This window comes from Rhododendron vialii, chromosome 6a (genome assembly GCF_030253575.1).
Source record: "Rhododendron vialii isolate Sample 1 chromosome 6a, ASM3025357v1".
Lineage (NCBI taxonomy): Eukaryota > Viridiplantae > Streptophyta > Magnoliopsida > Ericales > Ericaceae > Rhododendron > Rhododendron vialii.
The window spans coordinates 24,143,642-24,153,654 of NC_080562.1; the positions used below are offsets into that span (position 1 = coordinate 24,143,642).

At 37.3% G+C, this 10,013-nt stretch overlaps 1 long non-coding RNA gene across 1 annotated transcript; it reads right to left on the reverse strand.

Moving 5' to 3' along the window:
* Nucleotides 1-8,802: 8,802 nt before the first annotated feature.
* Nucleotides 8,803-9,344, reverse strand: LOC131329101 (uncharacterized). Its single transcript, XR_009200629.1, has 3 exons — nucleotides 9,192-9,344; nucleotides 9,027-9,086; nucleotides 8,803-8,936 (listed from the first exon to the last, which is right to left on the reverse strand). It is a non-coding gene; the product is annotated as an uncharacterized LOC131329101 (long non-coding RNA).
* Between the last annotated feature and the right edge of the window lie 669 nt (nucleotides 9,345-10,013).

Genomic DNA, 10,013 nt, shown 5'->3' on the forward strand with positions numbered 1-10,013 from the left:
GGGTGCTATAACTCTAACGGTAGCTCAAATGGCAACATGAATGAGCTGTAAGATATTTTGAGTTCGAAATTTAGCAACTTTTTGGGGTTAGACCGCAAGAGACAAATTCTCTAGTCTCGACGTGGATAGTCTAGCTTTGATCGGACCAAGGAGAGGAATAATCGAGGTGCGCGTAAGTTAATCCAGACACTCCTCGCGGTCCTCGCGGTCGAGAAAAAGAAATGAAAGAAGCTAGTCTCGGCCTTTACCTAAAAAACTTTCAAAGCACATGCCTGGAAGCTTTTATGTGGTGAATAGGATAAAGATAGCAAAAGAGAGGAGAGAGAGAGAGAGAGAGAGAAGGGAATTAAGAGTCATGGAGAGGACCCCTCAACCCTATCCATGTGCATTAGAAATCAACAGGATATGGCAAGAATAACAAAGGGCAGAAGCTTTTCCTTTCACTGTTGGATAAAGGGCTACTTTTGAAAGCCCAAGTCAAACAACTTTAAGGAGGCACATTGTTTTGTCCAGTCTTCGAAAGCAATGATACGGAGTAACAAACATTCTAAGCACGCTACTTTAAAACACAATTTCAAACATAATTGTGTTCGGAGTCGTTCGATGCACATGAACTTATGTGCATCCAAAGATTTTGTTAATGCTTCGGCCCGCATCAGCACAGAAAGAGTCCAAGCAACCCATAATATGGTCCAAAGAAGCTTTGGCAAAGAGGATTAGATCATCTGTGAAGAACAAAATGGACATAGAGGGGCAAGAGAACTTTTGCGCATCGAAAGATTTCGAGTTGTGTCCGGAGTTGTGGTTTAAAGTTGTGTGTAGTATGATTTTTAGAAACATATGTAGGACTCCTCATTAAATTTCTCCATTTTTTTGGGTAAATAATTTCTTCATTTTTGTCTTGTCCTAAATCCTAGCTCTAGTACAATTCAGGCTAGAACAGGCCACGTGATATGATTCTGTAGGAAAACAGTGCGAAAACCAATAATAGAATTTACAACAGGTACAGAATTTACAAGAAACGAAATTACAAAATATGAAACGTAAAACATAAACTGTGTAATAGAAATCGCAAACCGAGACCCGTGTTACACCACGGTGCCCTAAAAAGTTAAGATAAATTCTCACCGGTGTTGGAGGTTGTGTCGGTGTTCGTCTTCCAGAGTTGACTCGGTTCTCACTCAGTCGCTAGAGCACCGTCATAGATTGCCCATCGAACGAACTTTTGTCTGTACTCTTTCTCTAGAAAGGAAGAAGTATAGGAAGGAAGAGGAGCTCCAATTTTCGGTGTCTTGAAACAAAGGGAGAAGCTCTCATAATATAGCTGAGGAGGAGCCTTCTCATTGAATAAGAGAATTCAATAGGGGAGTCTACCCATTCAATAGGGCAAATTCAATATATATTTCATATTGAATATAGGGAATCGAATTCGGGGAATTCATTTTCTGGAGAAAAAAAATTGCTACAATTATTAATCTAGCATTTGATTCCATAATCAAATCTTGGATTTTATTCTAGGCATTCAACCCAGCATTAATCAACCGAGCACAATTGATTCTGCAACTGGACCATCTAGGTTCTGACCCAATAAAGCACAATTAATTCCAAACCAACCTAAACTAGACCATAGACCTTGAACCAAAGGTCGCGGGCTCACAAATCCTGAGTCCCGGCCCCGGCCCTAGTCTAATTTAGGTTGTCAGTGAAAAACCACAACTATTTACTATGGAATCATTTAAATTATCACTCCATATTGTGTGGCCCGTGATCCTTGGTCCAAGTCCCTCTTAATTAGGGTTGTCGTCCTTCAATATTTATAGAGTCTCTTTGCCTTGATCCCCAAGTACGGGCATGTGCTTTGCACGAGCCAAGTGGCGCCATCATGACGTCACCGAGTAGATCTGGTAACTATTTTAATGTGAGCTGGCACCCCCATGTGCGTTCATCGTTATCCTTTGGTGTAATCACTTCAGCGCGTAGGAGAGCACATGACCGATTGATCCCCTCACTTGGCCGAGCCTAGTAGGCGACCCATGAAGAGGACCCATCGATAGAATTGCCTTCCCGACGGTGGCCGAGCCTAAATAACACTCACCTGGCGCTGGACACCAGGTAAGCATAACGTGGGTCACTGCACGGCCTCGGCGCAAACAAGTCGTCTCATCCGCAGGTAGCCGAGCCCATAAAATATCTCGCCGGATTGGGCAACGGTTCGAGGCAACGTATTCCATTCCCGGTGTAACGCCCTGCTATTTTCTAAAAATAAACTCTAAAATACATTGTATTTCAAACACTTCTAGGCCCCTATTTTCTCCATAAATAAATTACATCACCAAAATAAACTTAAGCCGCCTTCTAAATAATCTTTTAGATGCTCCAAAATTATCAACTCCTCCAAGAGCTCTCTAAATTAATCCTTATATGCTCCGATTCATTTTCCACTAATCTGGCTCCACACCTGAAAAATAAATTATCCGGGAAGTATACGGTACAACAGAATAACAAAGCTCATAAGTGGAATAAATAAACGATAATCGACCACTAAGTCGAAGCAACAATCTCAAAAGACCTCATACCATGTCCTCCTCAATACATGACTAGTGACACTCCCCCAATACCTTCCTCACCGAGTCATCCTCGACTCATCCTGAATATTGGATAGGCTATTGGTGCATGAGTTCACTCCATCCCTGTACTAAACAGTTCTATAGTACTCATCCAACAATCATCATATTCGATACCAATTATTCCACTTTCCAATGATATCCACAAAATTGAACAAATATCATGAAATCATCAAAAGGAGTACAAAGATAAGAGTGAAGAAAGGATTCCTGAAGTGGAAAGTATATCGTATACTCCCCGGATTATCTCAAAATATGTTGTGAACCACGTGCATAACTGAGTATTACTACTCCACACCAATTGAATTCGATCTATCGTAAAACACCTCGGCTCCTCTCCTATTTTCTCTTCTTTTTCTTTTGCCAACTACTCTTTCTCACTCTCTTTTTTCTCTATAAAAACTCAATCAAAGAAAACAAGAAGTGAGGTGTGGTGTGCATGGGTGTGAGGCTTGCCTATTTATACTAGTAGGAAGAAGAATCTAGATCATATCTAAAGAATCAAATCAAATCTAGATCATAATATTATAATATCTAAACATAATCTTATATAATCTAATCATATCTTATATAATCTAATAATATCTAACAAAATCTATATAATATCTAATAAAATCTTATCCAATCTAATCCTAATCATATCTAATAAAATCCACTCTAATTTTATCCTAGGTTTTTAGGATTATGAAGTAGGGCTAGGGTTTCCTAGAAAGTCTAGATTTAGATTTATCAATTAACAAAATCAATTATATCTACAAAAAAATACTTTAATTTTATTCGGAAAAAAAAATGGCCTGAGATTCGGGTCATTACAACCTACCCCCCTTAAAATAATTTCGTACTTGAAATTAAAATGTATGTAGTCAAAATCATATAATCAAAGTATCATACAATTTGCAAAAGAATTTTTTTTTTTTGAAAGGAAATAAGTCAAGATAAATTCAAAGTTCTACCATCGCAGAATTTGACTAACTCCAATGTCCTAATAACCTCAAATTCATCCTCTGGATAATAGCCTATACAAAAAAATTATAATCACGCTTTCGCTACGAACTCTGATAAATTTCTAATCCTTATAACCTCAAACAATAATTTCTAATGACATCCCCGCTCGAGCGACACCTCTAGATTATACCCAAGGTCCCGATTACTCCAAATTTCCTCCTCTAATAAACCTCAAATAATAACAAGGATCTTACCCCCGAGCGATGTGAAACTCACACTTCCGATCAGGACCTACTCTGATATCATTTGTAACGCCCCACTATTTTCCAAAAATAAACTCTAAAATAAACTATATTTCAAACACTTCTAGGCCCATATTTTCTCCATAAATAAATTACATCACCAAAATAAACTTAAGCCGCTTTCTAAATAATCTTCTAGATGCTTCAAAATTATCAACTCCTCCAAGACCTCGCCAAATTAATCCTTATATGCTCCGATTCATTTTTCACTAATCCGGCTCCACACCTGAAAAATAAATTATCCGGGAAGTATACGATACAACAGAATAACAAAGCTCATAAGTGGAATCAATAAACGATAATCGACCACCAAGTCGAAGCAACAATCTCAAGGGACTTCATACCTTGTCCTCCTCGATACATGACCAGTAACACTCCCCCAATACCTTTCTCATCGAGTCATCCTCGACCCATCCTGAATATTGGATAGGCTATTGGTGCATGAGTTCACTCCATCTCTGTACTAAACAGTTCTATAGTACTCATCTGTAACGCTCCGACTTTCTGGAAGCAATATAAAATAAAATCTTAAGAAAATTTGCTAAATAAATATAATTTTTTAAAATAAAGTTTAGCTATTACAGTCACAAGATAAATTTACTGATTCACAATACATTAATTTCAGAGCTGACTCTAGGCTTGATACAAATCCGAAACATACTCGATATTCGTTCCTGATATTCTTTTCGTGTTGAACTGCAACATCTTTGAATCCTCTCCATTGAATCCTGCGCCCACTGGCAAATTGATCGCCGAAGCAAATGATTTGCCAGGATACAGATGTATCCGTGAGTGATAAATCACCCAGTAGAATAATCTAACCCAACTACCCCCTTACTTTACAGTTAGCAAGCAGCAGGATAATAGTAGTACGAAAAAGTAAAACAGAGTTTGTTCCACATAAATAGTTTATTACTATCCATTAACTTGACGTGTAATCTAAGATCTCCTCCGCGGGATCTTTCCTCCCCAACTGCTAGCTATGCCCTGTTCCATGAGCTCACTTTCTTTTGCTGTCGCAGATTGCACCTAAGTTATGTACCCAGTGTGTATCCCTCTCATTACAACAAAAGGAAGCTTATCATGCCCGAATCATAACTAGGGTTCGCCTATCTTATGCACCACTTCAAAATCATCACAATCATCACTGGGCTTACTTTGCCAGTCTCAATTCATCACTGGACACCCGCCAGTTTCAATTCATCAATCAACACTGGGCTTACTTTGTCAGTTTCAAATCATCACATCCAACTCATCACATCTCAAAATCCCGCCTGCAAGCATTCTAAAGAAAACAAAACTTTCCAATTCATCCATTACCTAGCATCGTCTAAGTGAACTCTATTCGCATACCACCCCATGTCTCTAGGGTCCAATCTAGCATTCAATCAAGCAATGGTGTAACATACAATTAATCAAATAATAAACAAAACAATCAGTAAGTAACGTAATCACGCATCTTTTTATGAATGGGCCGTTGCCCTTAATCTCGTGTGGACAAGATGATAATAAGTAAGAACTTTTTTTAAAAAAAAATATTTTTCTAGGCTCTCAGTAATTATTTTTAAGTAATTAGATTAATTAAAAACTAATTTAATGCATTAATTAGATAAAAATATAAAAATAATTAACATGACCTGATTAAGAGTTTGAGAGATCCTATGCAACTAGTTGAGTATCAAAAGTTGGGTTCGGAGGGTCGTGGGATTATTTTAAATAAAGACGTTAAATAAAGTGGCCGAAAGTGAAGTAAATAGATAATAAATAATTTACTTATTAAAATATGTTGAGGTTAACAAAGTTTTATCTTCGGAATGTAGGAAGTCTAAATAAAATTACTCGGGCATTAATAATATGGTTTATAAGGTCGTAAGGAATTTTTGATTGGAAACGCTATTGAAATAGCAATAAATGGTAAATTAAATTAAAAAAATATTAATTTAACAAGATATCATCTTTGAGATGCAAGGAGTCTAGAAAAAATTAGTTTGTGTGTTAAATCGTTGTTTGGAAGGTCGCAAAGATTTTTCGTTAGTAAACTTGATAGATAACTAATAAATAATTCAATAAATAGATAATTAAATAAAAAATATGATCTTAACAAGTTATGATCTTTCAGGTGTGAAAAGTCTAGAAAAAATAGTCCGGGCGTCAAAAATGAGGTTTGGAAGGTCGCAAAGTTGTTTCGAAACATTTAAAACCAACTCAATCTACCAGATAAATTAAATTGATATAATTAATATGTTTTATACTAAGATGATATTATATTGTAAGAAAATAATACCAAGTCAGTAGTTTTTTATAATATTAATATCAAAAGGATTAGAGGTGTCAAATGGGCCGTGCCGGCACGGGCACGGGGCAGCACGGCACGTCACAGGCACGGTATTGGCCTGGCACGGCACGACACAGCACCATTGTAGTGGGCCCGGGGCACGGCACGGGCAAGGAAGTGGGCGGCACAGCACGGGCACGGCACGAAAGTTGGCCTGGCACGGCACGGCACGACACAGTCGTAGACGGGCACGACACGGGCACAGGCACGAAAAGTGGACAGGAATGGGACGGCACGGCACGGTTCTAGCAAGGCACGGGCACGACCCGGCACGAGCATGGGCACGAAAGGGCACGGCACGAGGCACGGGAAAAAAAATTAATTAAGCCAAATGACTTTTTTTTTTTAAATTTTAAAAAAATTAAACAATTTCTATTCGGTAAAAAATATTTGTTTACCTTTTTTTAAAGGTAAACAACTAAGATATTTAATTTTTTTTAAAAAACAATTTATTAAAAATCATGTTTTTAAAAAATCATTTTTTTACTTTTAAAAAACTATCAAATTTTATTTGGTAAAAATATTTATTTTGTTTTTGTTAGTAAAATTAAATAGGCTTTGGACCTTTGGTTTGCAAATTTAACATTACAATACAAGATAACAAGTAAAATTAAAAAAACTTATCAAAATATTTATGGTGCAATAGTAATTTAATATGAAGGGAAACGTGCAAAAGTCATATATTATTTACCCCAAATCTAACAAGAAATAAGAAAAAAATGTGTCAAACAAAAAAGAAAAAAAATACATAGTAGAAATAAGGGGAAAAAAAAAAAAATAAGGGTTAGGACAGCCTGGACTAGGACTTGAACCCAGGTCCTTAGGTCATTTTATACACAAACAAACCACTATGCCACCAATTAACTTGTATTATGAATTTGAAAAATTAGTATATATTATGTAGCTCTATTATATAAAAACGAGGCCATCAAGCAGTAGCCACACAATCGCAACGCAATCACAACGATCGATACCATTCAATGCATTCATTTTGTTGTGTTTAGTGTTTTAATCATTGGATCCAATTTTTTGGTGCGTCAGATTTTGATAGCTCTTTCATCGGCACACTGATCATTGTTTGATTGAATTTTTTTTACGTCTGATCAAGTATGTAGCGATAAGCATTTTACTTGATTATGACATGAATGATCTAATCCCTCCAATATAAAAGTTAGATGGTTCTGATTTTTAAAAAATAGCTTAGGCAGCACTTAAGTAGTGTATTATAGGACTTTAATGCCTCTAGAAGAACCGAATGTGCTTCGATCACATGGTTTCTAACATTCGATTATCACCTATTCAAGCGAGAATGATAAATTTGATAAGACGTGAAATCCTAACGGTTTAGATCGAACATTCAAGAAAAAGAGTCTGTAGCTACCTTTCAAATATATACATCGAACTTAGTTGGTTATGAAGCAAGGTATTTTGCTATAATATAATGTACGTTAGCCACACGATCACAAAACAAAAATGACGATCCATACCGTTCATTTTGTTATTCTCTATGTTTAATGACTCTCACCAATTTTTGGGTCTACCGGATTTTAAAAACTCCTTCATCAGGACGTAGATTCATTAATAGAAAAATAAACGTTATAAACAATCAAGTATATAACGATAACCAAATTACTTTATTTTTTGCAAGAATGATATAATCGCTCCCACATAAAAGATAGACGGTTTCGATTTTCAAAAAAAAGCTCGGGCGGCCCTCAAGTGATGCATTATAGGACTTTACGAGAATTTTCCGTTATTGGTGCATATGGATATTGGCGTCTCGTACGCACATGATCATACCGTTCATATAAAAGGGGAAGAGATGTTGCCCTAGCAGACATCTCTGGACTCTGATTCTCTCTCTGCCTCTCACAATCTCACTCTCTCTCAAGTCTCTCACGACTTACAGTCTCAGGCCAGAGCAACGTTTGGAAATCTAACGTTCGGAATTGCCAACAGATAAATCCGATCTCTCTCACTCTCAACGTTTGAATCTCACTCTCGTCTCTCTCACACTCTCCACTCCCAAAGTTCTGATTCTCAACATCTCTCTCTCACTTTCTCCGTCTCTCGCTTCTCTCCACTTTCAACGGTGACTGGTAGTGGTCTGGCGGTGAGTCAAACCGTAGATCGACTGCCGTTTCCGATTGAGGTCGTTTGTTTGCCCGACTGAAAGTCTAAAACCCTAGATCTGAGTTTGTTTGCCCGACTGAAGGCTCCTGTCACGTTGAGCGATTTGTCTCTGAAACGCGACGACTGAGGTCATTTACGGTGACAGACGTGTACGATGAGTTTCCTTTTCCGGTGACCGACGTCAACAAATCTAGCCCTTCCCTTTCCAGACGTCAACAGGTACCTCTCTCACTTCCCTCTCCAGACGTGAACAGATCTGGGTTTATGGTTTCTATTTGTTGATCCTGATTTGATTTGAGTGAATTTTTTCAATGGTTTTGAGTTATGATGATCTCCATAAGCATGTCAGTAATGATGCATATATGAGATTTGATTTTACGGCAGTTTAATTTCCAATAGATTGACTTTTATATTGAATATATAATATAATCAGAGGAAAGTATAGAGGCCATTGTATGAAACAAACTACAAGAAAAAGCTTACACAGAAAAGGAGGCTAGCTTCTTTATAGTAGTAACTTGACAGGTTGCGAAGCATGCCAGCTATTCTAGCATTGTTGGTTCCGGCACCAATCAACCCCAAGGAGATGACAGCAGCCTGTAGAATCTAGAAATGTAAAATATTTGAAATATAACAAGAATTAGATAATACTAACACTAATTCTCAATTAAACAACAGTTAGAATACCATTGCTACTTCAGTATCAGTGTCATGACTAAGTCTGCTTAATGTGTCCATAACATTGACCTGGATCACAACATCCAATCACAGATTTTCTTAGCAATATATCAGCTGCACTCTAAATGCCACTTCAAGAGTGCTCAGCTTGCAAGATATCACTGGATAGATTACCTTAGGGTTCGATATACAGAGGAGACCAAGAGCCAAAGGAACTGCCCTTCTGATATTCTGCTACCCATACTGCAAAAGATGCTCTAACGAGCGAATAGCCATTTCAATACCCAATTCGTCAGCCATTACTACCATAGCAATCCCAAGTACAGCTGGTCCCTTGAGCACATTCCCTGTAGGCCTGTACCAGCATAAGCATAGGAAAGTAGAGTCATGTCACAGTACTTCCTAATTTGCACATTAAGTGTCTTTGAAACCTCTGCCGTTGCCTCCACACGTTCCTGTTAAATGACATTCCGAAGAAAACAATCACAAACATATGTGCAGAATGTTTATAGTTATTTTGTGTTTATAGTTATGGTGTTTCTAACCATTAAGTGTTTTTTATTTTGTGTTTATAGTTATGGTATGCAGAATGTTTTTTGTTTTCCATCTCTGCACTGAACTGGTCATCTGCTTTTGGTGGAGCCTAAATTCAGAAGCTCTCTTTGTTTGATTGTTTGTTTGGTTAGACCCCCTTGGGTTTTGGTGTTGAGACATAGTAGTTGTAATAAAGGAGCACAGACTCCACATGGGACTCTGGACATGCTTGAGCTATAAACGATGTGGTTTATGGTTACTGAGTCAATCATTACCGTCTTGAATTCAAATTTCGAATACAGTTTAGTTTGCTCTATGTGTACATTCTAGGTTTTCTGCATATGTAGGTTATTAACTTATTTAGATGTTATTAATTAATGTTCTACTGTACTAATTTTCTCTGTTTTCAGTTTTTTATAGGAGATGGATCCTGAAAACATTCATTTTGACAATGAGGGTTTA